Source organism: Ictidomys tridecemlineatus, chromosome 7, assembly GCF_052094955.1.
Source record: "Ictidomys tridecemlineatus isolate mIctTri1 chromosome 7, mIctTri1.hap1, whole genome shotgun sequence".
NCBI classification, from domain to species: domain Eukaryota; kingdom Metazoa; phylum Chordata; class Mammalia; order Rodentia; family Sciuridae; genus Ictidomys; species Ictidomys tridecemlineatus.
In genome coordinates, this window is record NC_135483.1 from 89,404,086 (window position 1) to 89,420,392 (window position 16,307).

Genomic DNA, 16,307 nt, shown 5'->3' on the forward strand with positions numbered 1-16,307 from the left:
GAACAAGAAGCTCCCTGCTAATATTAGTCGCCTTCTCTTTCTTCAATAAGCTGCTGATCACTCAAAATTTTCCTCTCTGCCTCTTTGTGAGGGAACATTGAGCACTGCCCTGACCACATCCCGACACAGAACTATTCCACATTTAGTGAAATGATGTAGCTTGATTTCAACACTGATGTTGTGTATGGAGAGCGTTGTTTGGGCTTGAACACCATCCACCAACACACATGGTTCAGGCAGCATATGTGCTTTGTTTTGGGGCCCTTGATTGGCATCTTCTTAAGCCTCAAGAACTGTGTAGGTGGAGACAGTGAAAAATGCAAGGTCATGTGGATTTAGAAATAGTGGGTAACAAACCAGAAAGTCCAGACGAGAGATGGTACAAACAGGAACAGAAAGAGCCATTAGAGGCTGAGTCCCCTGCCATGCCGCTCCATTTAGAAATTTCCAGTGTACTTAGGCAGCAAATCAGGTTCAACCAGATGCTAGAAGTGTGATTTTTAAGGTTCTCACATTAAATGATAAGTTGGTGAGGTGATAGTTATGTTAATTTATTGATTTAATCTTCAACTATGTGTGAATATAATCAAAACATTGTATTGTACCCCATAAACATACACAATTGTTATCTGCCCAATAAAGATCAGCTGTTCCTTTTCTTAAAGATCAGATGCCTTCTTTGGTTGAAATGAGAATTGGGGGTTGCCTTTCTCTGCTGTTTTCCAATGAGGAAGGGATTAAAATGGTATGCATCACATCCATGGAAAAATGACAGTTAAAAATCATCTTTAGCATGAATTTAAGTCAAATAGTGAATAAAAACAAGAGAACAATTAATTTTACCAAGTTCTTTCTCTCCTAGAAAATATCAATCTTGACTAATGGAGATCAGGATTGGCAAATTGTAGCCCGTGGGTCAAATCGCAGTCATTATTGGCCTTTGGTGAAGTTTTCTGAGCGCACAGCCACAGTCCCTCATTTGTGATTTGCCCGTGACCACATTTACAGAACCACAGATGTGGGTAGTTGGCATGCAGACCTTACAGCCTTCGAAGACTCACTTAGTTACTACCTGGTCCTCTACAGGAAAAGATTTCTGGTCCTCAACCTCCCCTCTCAATGCTGAAGCTCTGGGATGGGAAGGACAGGGAAGGGGTGGTCAGCCCATCAGTCTGAGTGGTCCTGAGGCCAGTACTGTGACACTTTAACCTCTGGGTCACCTGGTTTCTGAAGCATGTTTGCTCCTAGGGAGAATCTGCTTGAATGGCATAGAGTCAAGATCAAGCTGAGCTCCAGGTTAGGGAACATGTAAATGTGCTTCCTCTGTCCAGCTAGCTAGAGTCTAGGAACCAGTTCAACCCAGGCTCTAAAGATCTGCTCCCAAGGCCGCCTAAAGCAGAGCTGTTGATTGGTGCTCCTGGTTTGGCTGGGGTCCTTCTGAATCAGAACTACGGCCTGAGTCTCCAGCCCCCTAAATAGGACTCTGTCATGCTCACAGACAACCAAGGAGGAGCCATATCAAGCCTCTGGAAATTCATCTTGCCCCAAGCACTGGGCCCACAAGTGTCCAAGACCTAAGTTCAGGCATGAAGGGTTCCCTGTTGCAGATCAATTCCAGGGCTGGGTGTGAAAAGGCCAGATAGTGACAAGGGACCCTCTTCAGGCTTGCTTGATCCCAGGTTTCACATCAGTCTGGATGGTCTTGGGGCCAGTCACTCTGCCAGCCCCACCTCCCGGGCTACCAGTACCTCCATTCAGCATCAACTGGTTCCATTGACCTTGGTCCCAAGCCTCTGTGGCACCTAGACTAGAATCAGAGAATAGTCATCATCACAGGGTGCTGACAGGACAGGCCCAACCTGCAGACTGACCCTACGGGGTGTCACCAGGATGAAAGTGAGAGAATCCCCCAGGAGCTCCGTGGGAGACTCTGGCGGGCACACCCCAGCCCCGAGGAATGAGTTGTGGGGGCAAAGTCAACCACAGAGCCCCATTCCCCTTGGAGTGGCTGGATTAGGCAGGAACAGGACAGCCCTTTCTGACCAAGGAGATGTGAGGAAACATCTGGAGGCCTGTAGCAGAGGGGGTCCTGGCCCTTGGGAAGAAGATGGTGAAGAAGCAGTTCCTTCCACATTGTTGTCCACTGGAGGTAGTGCCTGTCTGGTGGCTGGTGGTTGGTAGGGAGCTACCACACCCCCAACACAGGCAAACATGTGAAGTACGATGGAGACCCACCGAGCTTTTGGACAGTGCTCAGGGGGTGAGTTAGTCGCCTCTGGAATTGCCCTGACTCCATAATTTGCAGTGTGTGAGAAAATGCATTTCTTTTGTCATTGACGCTATTTTAAATTAATTTGCATGTTATTTGCTCTAAAGTCACCTGAGCTTAAACAAGTATCTGCCACCTCATGGGACACTTTCCATGGACGCTGAAAACTTCTTTCCACCGGGCACAGGCCCTGTCCCCCACAGAGGCTCCCTCTGAGTCACAAACACTCTGAATCCTGCCCCCTGACGGTGCCAACATGTGCTCAATTTTGAAGTCTTCACCTTGGCCTGCATTGTCCCCCCCACTTCTCCCACTGTGTCCAAAGATATGGCAATTTTACTTAAAGTGAATCCCCAAACTTCTGCTTCTAGTAATGATGGGTTAGGTCATTAGAAACAGAAATCTTCTAAAGACAATATGAAATCATCTGATTCTGGGCATTTGAGAATCAAGGGGAGCCAGAGTTAGAGTGAAGATGGAGTCCCCAATGGTGAGCTCAGCTTAAGGGCTACTTTCCCTGGGGACATTTTCCAGTGTAGAGAGGGGAGCTCAAATATGGATTGGCACCTATAACAGAATTAGAGAATAGTCACCCTTATGGTTTGCATTTGAACTGGAAAACCACATGTAGCAAAATGAACTTAAACCCCTATCTCTCACCCTGCACAAAACTCAAAGTGGATCAAGGACATAGACACTAGAACAGATACCCTGCATCTAACAGAAGAAAATCTCCTCTATGTTGGCTTAGAACCTGACTTCCTTACCAAGACCCCTAAAGAACAAGAAGTAAAATCAAGAATCAATAAGTGGGATGGAATCAAACCTAAAAGCTTCTTCACAGGGAAGGGAATCATTAATATCATAAAGAGAGAGCCTACAGAATGGGAGAAAATCTTTTCCACAGGTGCCTCAGATGGAGCATTAATCTCCAGGATATACAAAGAACCTAAAAAACTCAATACATAAATATAAATAATCCACAATAAATGGGCAAAGGAACTGAACAGACACTTCACAGAAAAAGAAGTTTAATCAACCAACAAATATATGAAACAATGTTCAACATCTCTAGCAATCAGAGAAATGCAGATCAAAACTACACAGAGGTTTCAGCTCACTCCAGTCAGAATGGCAATCACAAAGAATAAAAGCAATAATAAATGTTGGTGAGGATGTGGGGAAGAAAGTTACACTCATATGCTGCTGGTGGGACTGAAAATTAGTGCCACCACTCTGGAAAACAGTATCAAGATTCCTAAGAAAACTTGAAATGGAACCACCATTTGACCCAGTTATCCCACTTTTCATTTTATATCCAAAGGACTTAAAATCAGCATACAACAGTGATGCAGCCACATCAATATTTATGGCAGCTCAGTTCACAATCTCTAAACTATGGAACTAACTTAGATGTCCTTCAACAGATGAATGGATAAAGTAAATGTGATTTATATACACAATGGAATATTACTCAGCCTTAAAGAAGAATGAAATTACGGCATTTGCAGATAGATGGATGGAGCTGGAGAATATTAGGCTAAGTGCATGATGTCAATCCCAAAGAACCAAAGGCTGAATGTTTTCTCTGATATGTGGATGCTAATTCACAATAAGTTGTTGAGAGCCACAGCCAAAGGGGCCCCAGCAAACTTCCAGCTGCCAGCAAGCTTCAGACTGCCCCAGCAACATCTAGCTGATTGGCTCCTCTGCGGTGATGTTCATTGGGCTGTTTCCCTGCCCTTCAGACTGCCAGCTGATGATTGGCTCACAGCTGCCCCAGCAACATCTAGCTGATTGGCTCCTCCACGGAGCTGCTCATTGGGTGACTTCTTTGGCTCTGCCCACGCAACCCAGCCAATCGGCCTCAAGAGGAGGAGGATTGTGGGAGGAAAAGGCTGGTGTGGGGGAGAGAGGCTTGTGGAAGCCGGTGGTGGCAGTTGGGCTCTGAGGGTTTTTCCCTGGAGCTGTTTTGTTTGGCGTTTGTAGTTCTAAAAATAAAGTTAGTTTCTTTTTGACAAGTGGCTCCTGATTTGTGCCAAGCCAGACTTCGGCATTTGGTGGCTCGCACGGGGAGCAACTGAGGGTAAGTAAACTGCTCGCCCCTGAGGGCAGGGCGAGAGGATGGGGAGCCATTCTAAGATTCCTCTTTTGTTTTGCTTCATTTTTGTTTTAACTTGCCTGTCCCTGGAGATGAGTGAGAGGGAAGAAAAACCACTCACATCTGGGGAAAAACTATTTGCGTTTGAGGAACAGATAGGGAGAAAGGACGGATGCATATGTCAGGAGGATAGAAAGGCTGTTATAATGATTTTGTGTGGTTCCCTTTTTATTGGATTCTGTCTCGGTTTTGTTTGGCGTCATCTTGTTGGGTTGTATTATAGTAGAAATACGGGATCAGCAATTAGTAAAAAACAAACCGAAAGAGTGTTAAGTAAATTGTTAGAGGAAGGAAGCTTCCCAGTAAAACCAAGAGCAGTCAGGGCATACGTTGATGTAATACAAGAATATAGCCCATGGCTTTTTAAGGAGGGGTTGTTAGATATATCACAATGGAACCATCATGGTGAAGATTTAAAAAGAATAGAAAAGAACAACCCAGGGACTCTGCCAGTTGGCACATTGTCATTGTGGACGTTGGTATCTAGTTTGCTTAGTCCAAAGCCTTCAGTTCAGACAGAGGTAGAGGAAGAAGAAGACATATTGATTCAAGTAGAAGAGGAAGTCTCTCAAGTTAGTCAGACAGAGGAAAAGATTCAAGTAAAAGCTCGAGCTAGTCAGAAAGAGGAAAAGATTCAAGTAAAAGAGAAGGTCTTTCGAGATAGTGAGACAGAGGAAGGAAGTTTAGAGCAGAAAAATCTATCAGGGGAAAAGTTAAAACAGGTGACTGCTAATAAGACCCTTTTGTTAGAGAGCGTAAGTGTCCAACCAACAGCACCACCTCTACAGGAGACTGCTACTAACAGCACTCTATCACCAGAGGGCATAAGTGTCCAATCAACAGCACCACCTCCATATGCTAAGAGACTCCCAACCCCCGCAGTTGATAGTTTGGATCCTGAGACAGGATCTCAAGTATGCCCTGTATTTGAGGTAGGAGGGCAGCGAACTTACCAGGGTTTAAATTTCAAATCAGTGAAGGAGCTAAAAGAGGCTGTAGCAACCTATGGTCCTCAAGCACCCTTCACTGTAAGCTTGGTCGAATCCATTACCAACTTAAGCATGACGCCAGCAGATTGGGCTAGTTTGTGTAAAGCTGTGCTAAATGGAGGACAATACCTGTTATGGAAGGTTGCCAATGAGGAATTTTGCAAGGAGACGGCTAGTCGAAATGCAGCAGCTGGTTATCCTCAGAGAAATCTAGATATGTTGTTAGGAAAGGGACCTTATGAGGATCGGCAGCAACAACTTGCATATGATCCTGGTGTATATTTACAAATTGCTGTAGATGCAGTTAGGGCATGGAAGTCTTTACAAGAACCTGGAGGTTTACAAGGTCAATTATCTAAGATAATACAAGGAGCTAATGAACCTTACGCTGAATTTGTAGATAGGCTTATTCAAACAGCTACCAGAGTTTTTGGGAATACAGAACAAGCAATGCCATTTATAAAACAACTGGCTTATGACCAAGCGAATCGTTGGTGTAGAGATATCATTAGACCATGGAAACATGAAGATTTAAACACATATATTAAATTATGTAGAGACATTAATGAACAAGGGCAAATTGTGGCAGCTGCAGTAAAACAAGCTTTAGATGCCAGAGACATTAATGAACAAGGGCAAATTGTGGCAGCTGCAGTAAAACAGGCTTTAGATGCCAGAGACATTAATGAACAAGGGCAAATTGTGGCAGCTGCAGTAAAACAGGTTTTAGATGCCAGAGACATTAATGAACAAGGGCAAATTGTGGCAGCTGCAGTAAAACAGGCTTTAGATGCCAGGCCAAGAACATGCTACAATTGTCAACAAACAGGACATTTTAAAAGGAATTGCCCCATAGGAGGAGGGTTTAACAAAACTAGGTATCAAACAAGTAGAATACCGGGTATTTGCCCACGATGCCGTAGAGGGAGACATTGGGCTAATGAATGCCGTTCTCAAACCACCATAGAGGGTACTCCATTATATTGGGCTAATGAATACCGTCCTCAAACCACCATAGAGGGTACTCCATTATCAAAAAACGAACAAGGACAAGGTGTTTATCCACAATATCGTGGACAAAGGCATCGGGCTCCGTTGCCAAAAAATGGACAGGGGGCCCCAATGCTCCGGGGCCCCAAACCACAAATATACGGAGCACTGGAGGAACCCAGCAACCCCAGCAACCCCATCAGGGTAGTGCCCAGCACATCAGATCCCTCATCAGACAAACCAGAGGGAGCGCAGGGTTGGACATCTGCGCCTCCACCAAATCAGTACTAACTCCAGAGATGGGAGTTCAAATCATTCCCACAGGGGTAAAAGGACCTCTTCCCAAAGGAACAGTAGGCTTATTATTGGGACGCAGCTCTTCTACTCTAAAAGGACTTTTGATAAGTCCTGGGGTAATTGATTCCAATTATGAAGGTGAAATAAAAATTATAGCCAGTTCTCCAAAGGGTATATCAGTAATTTCACCAGGAGATAGAATAGCACAGTTACTAATAATACCAAGCCTACATGATAAATTTTCCAGTCATGTTGTAGAAAGAGGTTCCAAGGGATTAGGCTCCACAGGTGTAGATTGGGCTATGCTTTCTTTAAATTTAGATTCTCGCCCCATGCTAAAACTAAATATTCAAGGACATGAATTTAATGGGCTACTGGATACAGGTGCAGATCTTAGCATCATCTCTCGTCAAGAATGGCCAAAACATTGGCCATTACAACAAGCCACTCAATCGCTTCGAGGCCTAGGAGTGGCGACTAATCCCGATAGAAGTGCAATGCTATTAGATTGGAAGGATCCTGAAGGATGTGAAGGAACTATACAGCCATATGTATTGGATCATCTTCCCGTAAATTTATGGGGACGAGATGTCTTAGATCAATTAGGTTTGACATTAACAAATAATATCAATCAAAATGCACCCACTATTATGGCTAGACAAGGTTTTAGGAAAGGAAAAAGATTAGAAAGACAAGAACAATGTATAGCAGCACCAATACAAATAGATCAAGGAACAGACAGACATGGGTTGGATTTTCACAAAGGGCCACTGAGACAATAAAAATTACATGGAAATCAGAAAGACCAGTATGGGTTCCTCAGTGGCCCTTGACTAAAGAAAAGACACAAGTAGCCCATGATCTGGTCAAACAACAATTAGCGGAAGGACATATACAACCTTCTGTATCTCCCCATAATACTCCCATTTTTGTCATCAAAAAGAAATCTGGTAAATGGAGATTACTGCAAGATTTAAGAGCCATTAACAATGAAATGGTCATTATGGGACCTGCTCAATCGGGGATTCCTCAATTGTCTGCTTTGCCAAAAACTTGGTATGTTTTAGTTATAGATATTAAAGATTGTTTTTTTTCAATTCCAATTCATCCTGAGGATAGTCCACGTTTTGCATTTACTATCCCTGCACTAAATCATGAAGGTCCTGATCAGAGATATGAATGGAAAGTACTCCCTCAAGGGATGGCTAACAGCCCAACTATGTGTCAAATTTATGTTAACAAAGTAATCCAGCCACTTAGAAATCAAAATCCTGAACTACAAATATTTCACTATATGGATGATGTGTTATTGGCACACAAAGCTAAAAACACATTGCTAGAATGTTATGCCACACTTACAAACTTATTAAAAAATTATAATCTAGAGATAGCAATAGATAAAGTGCAATTAAATTTTCCAATTAATTATTTAGGAGTTCTATTATCCTCAACCATGGTCCGTCCACCAAAAATTCAAATACGAGTAGATCAACTCAAATCACTTAATGACTTTCAAAAGTTATTAGGAGACATAAATTGGATAAGGCCTTATCTAGGTATTCCAACAGGAGAATTGGGACCTTTATTTGATATCCTAAAAGGTCCATCAGATCCAAATTCACCCCGAATGTTAACGCCTGAAGCAAGAAAGGCATTAAAAATCATTGAAACATATATGGAAAATATGCATTTGGATAGAATTGATATAAGTTTGCCTTTATTATTTATTGTATTACCAACAAAAAATATTCCTACAGGAGTATTTTGGCAAGAAGGTCCATTATTATGGATACATTTATCTTATTCTCCTAACACTATTCTTACTAGATATCCTGAGGCTGTAGGACAATTAATACTCAAAGGAATAAAAACAGCAAAGGCAGTGTTTGGAATTTCTCCCCATAAAATTATTACTCCATATACTATGAATCAAATTGATGAATTAGCTAATGAGTTAAATACTTGGGCAATAATAATGTGCAAATCTAATGTTTCATTTGATAACCACTTACCATCTAATCCTTTATTGTCTTTTTGGTCATTGCATCCTGTAATTTTTCCAAAAATGACAAGAAAAACACCTATCATGAATGCTCCAAATATATTCACTGATGGGTCAAATAATGGTACAGCAGCAATAGTTACACCTGATCAAACTTTTACATTTTTAGTACCCAAACAATCAGCTCAAAAGGTAGAGCTTAATGCAGTATTACAAACTTTTGTGATGTTTAAAGATTCTGTATTTAATTTATTTTCTGATAGCCAGTATATAGTTAATGCTATAGTATCCCTTGAAGATGCTGGTAGAATTTCCCCTTCTTCTACTGTTTTCTCTTTGTTTTCCACTATACAAAGTTTAATCTGGGACAGAAAAGATCCATTCTTTATAGGACATATCAGGGCACATACAGGATTGCCTGGAGCCCTTAGTTTAGGCAATGATTTAGCAGATAAAACTACACGTGACATACATATTTTCTCTGTACTAGAAGAAGCTATAAATTTTCATGAAAGATTCCATGTCAATGCTAATACTTTACAAAAGCGTTTTAAAATAACTAAGGAACAAGCTAGACAAATAATAAAACAATGTCAAAATTGTGTGACCTTTTTACCACAAGTTAATCTTGGAGTCAATCCTAGATGGACGTCACACACTTGCCAGAATTTGGAAAATTAAAATATTTGCATGTTACAATTGATACTTCTTCTGGATTTTTGATGGGCTCCCTTCATGCCGGCGAAAAAACTAAAGATGTTATAGCTCATTGCTTACAAAATTTTGCCACTGTGGGCATTCCAAAACAGTTAAAAACAGATAATGCCCCTGGTTATACGTCTACTTCTTTTAAACAATTTTGCTCATCATTTGGCATTACTCATATAACAGGAATCCCATACAATCCACAGGGTCAAGGCATAGTTGAAAGAGCTCATCAAACTATTAAAATGTACTTATTAAAGCAAAAAGATGGAATTGGGAAGGGGTATATATTCCCCAAAGATAAACTTAAAATAACGCTTTTTACTCTAAACTTTTTAAATTTGGATTCATCAGGACTTAGTGCTGCAGAAAGGCATATGTGTCCAAAAAATGTACATAAGCCCAAGGTACTTTGGAAAGATATTCTAACAGGACAATGGAAAGGTCCTGACCCAGTAATTGTCTGGAATCGGGGGTCTGTTTGTGTGTTTCCACAGGAAGAACAGCAGCCGATTTGGATTCCAGAGAGATTAACCAAGGTTCTGACCCAGAACAGCAGCCGATTTGGATTTCAGAGAGATTAACCAAGGTTCTGACCCAGTGATTGTCTGGAGTCGGGGGCCTGTTTGTGTGTTTCCACAGGGAGAACAGCAGCTGATTTGGATTCCGGAGAGATTAACTAAAATCCTGACCCAGTGATTGTCTGGAGTCGGGGGTCTGTTTTTGTGTTTCCACAGAGAGAACAGCAGCCGATTTGGATTCCAGAGAGATTAACTAAAGCGATTTCTACAGACCAAAAAGAAGATGATTTAGCTCAAATCCATAATAGCTGATATCCAAAACTCCAATTTGGCTATCCTTACATCTGCGACAGAACCAGGATGCTTTTTTCAATATCTATTTTATTATTGCCCTTTCCCATATCATGAAGTTCTATTTTATTTTTTTGAGCTCATACAGACCTAGGTTAATGTTTTGCTGATCAGTTCTATTTTTTTTTTTTTTTTTTTGACTATAGAGTTTTTAAACATTGCAATAGAGATTTTACCTGTAAAAAGTTATAAGGCCTTTACTATTGTGTTATGTGTTGTATGTATTATGTTATGTGTGCACACTTGTGTTTTGTGTTATATGTTTGAATGTACGTATGTCCAATGTACATATTTCTATATATCATATATGATGAGCGCTCATGAAAAGATGGATCCAAATATTTTTTTTTTTTTTTATTCACGTGATTTAAATGGTTTAATTTAAATTGGGTAAATAACTGTTAAGAATTGTTTTAATATGTAAACAAAAAAGGAGGTTAACAGATCTGTTTGTTTGCTCTCACCTTTAGTTTTCATTATATTTAATAATTCTCTTCACTATAATGTAAATTGTTAAGAAAATTGTTTTCTTTTAGTGTCTTCTGGAATGTTACCTAATTTTTTCTTTAGCCATTATTGCCAGAATTTCTATCTTCATCCCAGTGCCGATGAAGATAATATAAATTGTTAAGAAAATTGTTTTCTTTTAGTGTCTTCTGGAATGTTACCTAATTTTTTCTTTAGTCATTATTGCCAGAATTCCTATCTTCATCCCTGTGCCGGTGAAGACAAAGATAAAACTAATCTACAGTTTCTGCAATAGCCATCACTGAACTGCTTACAGAACTTACACTGAACTGCTTACAGAACCGTCAATTGACTTGGTATATCTTCCTCCCTTCTGCTTGTCATGATCATTCAGCTAAAATTTGGGGGTCAACAGAGGTGAGGCAAAGAACCTCACCCCCCCCCCCCGCTGAGACCTCTCCACAGGTGTGGCTGTACTGGACCGGTAGTCAATGACGGGTAAGATCCAATTACAATGGTACCAACCTAAGACAGGAGGCTGACGCCCTGAGGTCAGCTCATCCGAAGACGGGTAAGGACCATATGTATTGGACAACCTAAGGCAGGCACGGTCCATAAGCCACATGCTTGTTGTTTAAACAGAGAGGGGGAGATGTTGAGAGCCACAGCCAAAGGGGCCCCAGCAAACTTCCAGCTGCCAGCAAGCTTCAGACTGCCCCAGCAACATCTAGCTGATTGGCTCCTCTGCGGTGATGTTCATTGGGCTGTTTCCCTGCCCTTCAGACTGCCAGCTGATGATTGGCTCACAGCTGCCCCAGCAACATCTAGCTGATTGGCTCCTCCACGGAGCTGCTCATTGGGTGACTTCTTTGGCTCTGCCCACGCAACCCAGCCAATCGGCCTCAAGAGGAGGAGGATTGTGGGAGGAAAAGGCTGGTGTGGGGGAGAGAGGCTTGTGGAAGCCGGTGGTGGCAGTTGGGCTCTGAGGGTTTTTCCCTGGAGCTGTTTTGTTTGGCGTTTGTAGTTCTAAAAATAAAGTTAGTTTCTTTTTGACAAGTGGCTCCTGATTTGTGCCAAGCCAGACTTCGGCAATAAGTGGGTGCAGGGAGGAGCTAGGGAAAGAAGAGAGGAGATATGGGGTTAGAAAGGATAGTAGAATGGTTCAGATATTATGGCCCTATGTGCATATATGATTATGTGACTTGTGAAACTTGATATCATGTACAAACAGAACAATGAGAAGTCATACTCCATTTATGTATGATGTATCAAAATGCATTCTACTGTCATATACAACTAGCTAGAATGAATTAAAATTTTGAAAAAAAATAACATGAGTTACAGAAAGACTAGTTAGATATTAAGTAAAATCCATAAAGGAGAAGACTTGGTAAATTGTTCTATAATAATTCTAACATCCTCTGGTAATAAAAAAGAACAGGAAAAGAACAAAGGTAAGCCATATAGCAGAAGGAAATTTAGTTGTGCATCCCCTAGTGACATGTTGGTCAATGATGGACCACATATGCAATGGTAGTCCCATAGAACTGTACTGGAAAATTCCTACTAGCCAGTCATAGCATCATCCCTACACAGTAGCAGAATGCACTGCTAATGCATTATACTGTTTGTGGCAGTATTGACATAAACAAAACCTGCCACACTGACATTCATTTAAAAGTAGGGCACCTACAATTATGTACAGTGATAATTGATAATAAATGACTGTTGTTGGTTTATGTATATACTATGCTATGCTTTTATCATTATAAAGCTTCTCTTTGTAAAAATATTTACTGAGAGTATGCTGTGCTACACACTGACTGCCAGTCACCTCATGCATCTTGCATTTACCATGTTTCTTTTTTTTTTTTGGTGCCCAAAATTGAACCCAAAGTTCTTAACAACTGAACCATATCCCCAGCCTTTTAAAATTTTTATATAGGATCTTAGTTGCTTAGGACCTCACTAGGTTGCTGAGGCTGGCTTTGAACTTGTGATCCTCCTGCTTCAGCTTCCCAAGCTGCTGGGATTACTGATGTACACCACCAAACCCAGTTTATCACATCTCTTAATAGCATTCTTTTCTTTTGTGCATAATGTGATCTTGTGTGGTGTTGTTTTATTTAGCATGGCTCTGAAAGCAATAGGCTATACTACACACACACACACACACACACACACACACACACACACACATCATATAGACAAGGTGTATAATAGGCTACATAGGGTCTAGGTTGCTGTAAATATATTTGATGATATTTGCACAATGACAGAATCAACTAAGGACATATTCCCCAGAACATCCCCATTGTTAAGTGACACACGACTGCATTGTTGCATGTTTAACTTCCAAAGGATTTGTACAAGTTAATTAAGAAAATGACAACCAAGTAGAAAACTGAGCAAGAGACTTCAAAGGACCAAAAAAGATAGATAATCAAGGAAAATTACATTAAAATCACAATGCATTAGGCTTGCATATGTTAGAAAGACCAAGATGGAAAAGATAGGCCCACAACTTCAGTGAGGTGTAAATTGGCAGAACTATCATGCACTACAGAAAAAAATTTGGATGGGTACAGCCACTTGGGAAGACAGATTGACACAATTTATTAAATCCAAAGTTGTGAATAAGTCAGGACCCAGCAAATTTACCCCTGGCTACATCTTTAACAGAATGCACAGCTGTGTGTATCCAGGGACAAAGAACGATAGTAGTCATTACAGTAGTGCTTGTGACAGCCCCAATCTGAAAATGACCCAAATGTACATGAGTAACAGATATACTCATAAGGTGTAGTGCTAGGTAGGAATGAGCTCCAGCTAAGCGGTGAGCACTAACACCAGAACACTCACTGTGTGATTCCATTAAGATAAAGAGAAAATTCCAGCTACAAGAAACCCTATTATTTAGTTGCTAAGGGAAAGCAAGAAAGCGATTTCCATAGTTGGGATAATGGCTACCTTTAGGGACAGGTCCCAGAAGTAGTAATATTACCCTCTCAACCTGGTTACCAGGTATTTACTTTGTGATAAATATCTTGGTTCTGCACATTTTTCTGATTGTGTCTTATGTCTCACAATAAAAAGAAAAAGATAAAAGGGTATTTTGCACCAAATCACACACAATAAAGCCTTCCAGAAACAACCTCACTTGGCTTCCCACAGTCCACGTCACACACACACTCAGTATAGACATATAGATGTGCAGTTCAATGAGAGTCGTGTGTTTACCTTCTGGATCCTGCCTCTCATAGCTGATCACGTCTCATTCAATTTTAGTGCACAAAACCGAGCACCACATGCAGACATTTGGGATGCAACCACAAGCCTTTCTATGAGTTAAATTTCCTTTGGGATTCATTAGATTTTCTCTTCTTAATTTGCCTACCTAACTTCCTTAACAATTCATCTGATCCTCTCTTAGTACATACATTTTGATTGTATTTTTTTCCTTTTATTCATTTCATAGTATCCTCAGTTCTTATAAGTAGTATTATCTCAATCTTCCATTTCTGTGCAACCAACAGCCCTAACTGCATGAGTCAGAAGAACAGAGTATTCGACATGACTCACAATCTGGGCAGGTCTCATCTGGACTGAGTAATAGAGTCTGCAGCTGAAACATCCAATATGGCTGGGGCTATCAGGAACTCTCTTTCCACAGGGTAATTTTCCATCAGGGTAACTAATTCTCTACATGAGGTTCAGGACTTCTGTTGGTCCATTTTTTTTTTTTTTGGTTATTTTAACAAAATACTGGAGGTTGGACACTTTATTTTAAAAAAAAAGGTTTATCAGTTCTAGAGATTCAAGGGTGTGGCATTGCTTGTGCTCAGCTCTGGTAAGGGCTTTCTGGCTCCACCACACCAATGGTGGGAGCACATGGAGAGGGAGAGATCATAGGGGGAGACAGGAAGCCAGAAGTATTCAGCAGCCTGGCTTGCTCCTTATTACAGCTTGCTCTCACAGGCACTAACTCACTCTGGAAGACCAAGGATGAAACCCCAATGACCTAATTACCTTACACTAGGCCCCACCTCTTAAAAGTTCCACCACCTCCCAACATCATCGCATTGAGGAACAAGCTTCCAACAAACGGACCTTATCCAAATCAGAGCAGTCTATGTCACTGTGAGGACTGTGAATTTTAATTCTACAAGATGAGAAACCATTGGTATGATTGTAGTATAGAATCTATAATCAGACATACTCTGCTGCTTCATATAGACATAGCAAAAGGGGATCAAGAGAGGAAACAGGAGACAGGACAGATTTGATGGCTGAGACATGAATGTGGTTCCCACTATTCAGGGTGGTTGGATTCTGGAACTGTTTGCAAAATAGAGAAGTGTCAAGAGCGACTCCTATTTGGGGAGGAAGGAACCCAGCAAATAGGGATGCTGTTCATAGACTGAGAGGCAAGGGATAGTTGTATTAGTCAGTGTTCTGCCACTATAACAAATACCTGAGTTATTCAACCTATGAAAAATAAGAAAGGTTTATTTTGTCTCATAGTTTGGGGGATTTTGGTTCATGGTCAGTTGGCCTGGTTGTTTAGGGCCTGTGACAAAGTGGCACATCATGGTGGGGAGTACATATCAGAGCAGATTGTTCATCTCAAGGATGAGACAAGAGAGAAAGAGAAAGAAACTGGCATCTTATAATCCCTTTTGAAGGCACATCCTATGGGCCAAAACTTCCCATGAGGCCCCGTTCCTGAGTTCCCACCAACTCCCAATAGTGACACCCTGGAGATCAAGATTTTAACACAGGTGCCTTTGGGGGACGTTGAGGGTCCAAACCATAGCAACAGTGAACACTGAGTCTGGTTTGGCAACTGTAGGTTTTAGAGACTCTCTGGTCACCATGCAGAGCTGTGGGCTAGGTGGCAAGGTGTCGTCTGAAGCTTACATTTGGAATCCTCTGGTCCAGAGAGAAGAGAAAGCCCAAGAATATGTCCTCATAGGGAATAGCAGTGGGCACAGGGGATGGGGCATTTCAATGTCATCCTAATGAGCCCAAAAAGTGGGCTCTGAAGAGGCCTGACCCTACCCTTTGTCAAGAGGACCACTTGCCAAGAGCCAGGGCCCCTTATCTGATGGTCCATCCCAGTAGGACCCAGATCTTTCTTAAAGCTACACCAAGAAAGCTTCCACACAAATAAAATTTATTAAAACTTGTATTCTTCCTACAAGGGTTTGCCCAGGTAAAGGTGAGAGTTCTGATCCATTTTTCACATCCGACTGGTAATGTGCTCACACTGTAACAAGGTTTGAGGGAGGCAAATCTCACACAGTGGCATGAAAACATGCATTGTACATAAGAATAGCCAAAGGATTGTGCTTTTGTTTGTTAATTTATGTCAAGTAACACTGGGATTTGGGAATGGCAAATTACAATATTTTATAATTTGGAACTCCAGAAGGGAAAGTCCAAGATGTTTTGCAAGATAAAGTATGACATCCTGAGATTCCACCAACTTTAGGCTAAAAATTGAATAGCTAAAAATTGAAAAGCTCAGCAGGCTTTTGACTGGCATTTTATG

At 41.2% G+C, this 16,307-nt stretch overlaps 1 non-coding gene across 1 annotated transcript; it reads right to left on the reverse strand.

Annotated features, from left to right (window-relative positions):
* Nucleotides 1-15,998: 15,998 nt before the first annotated feature.
* LOC120886739 (small nucleolar RNA U13) lies at nucleotides 15,999-16,100 on the reverse strand. The gene has a single exon (XR_005729836.2). It is a non-coding gene; the product is annotated as a small nucleolar RNA U13 (small nucleolar RNA).
* Between the last annotated feature and the right edge of the window lie 207 nt (nucleotides 16,101-16,307).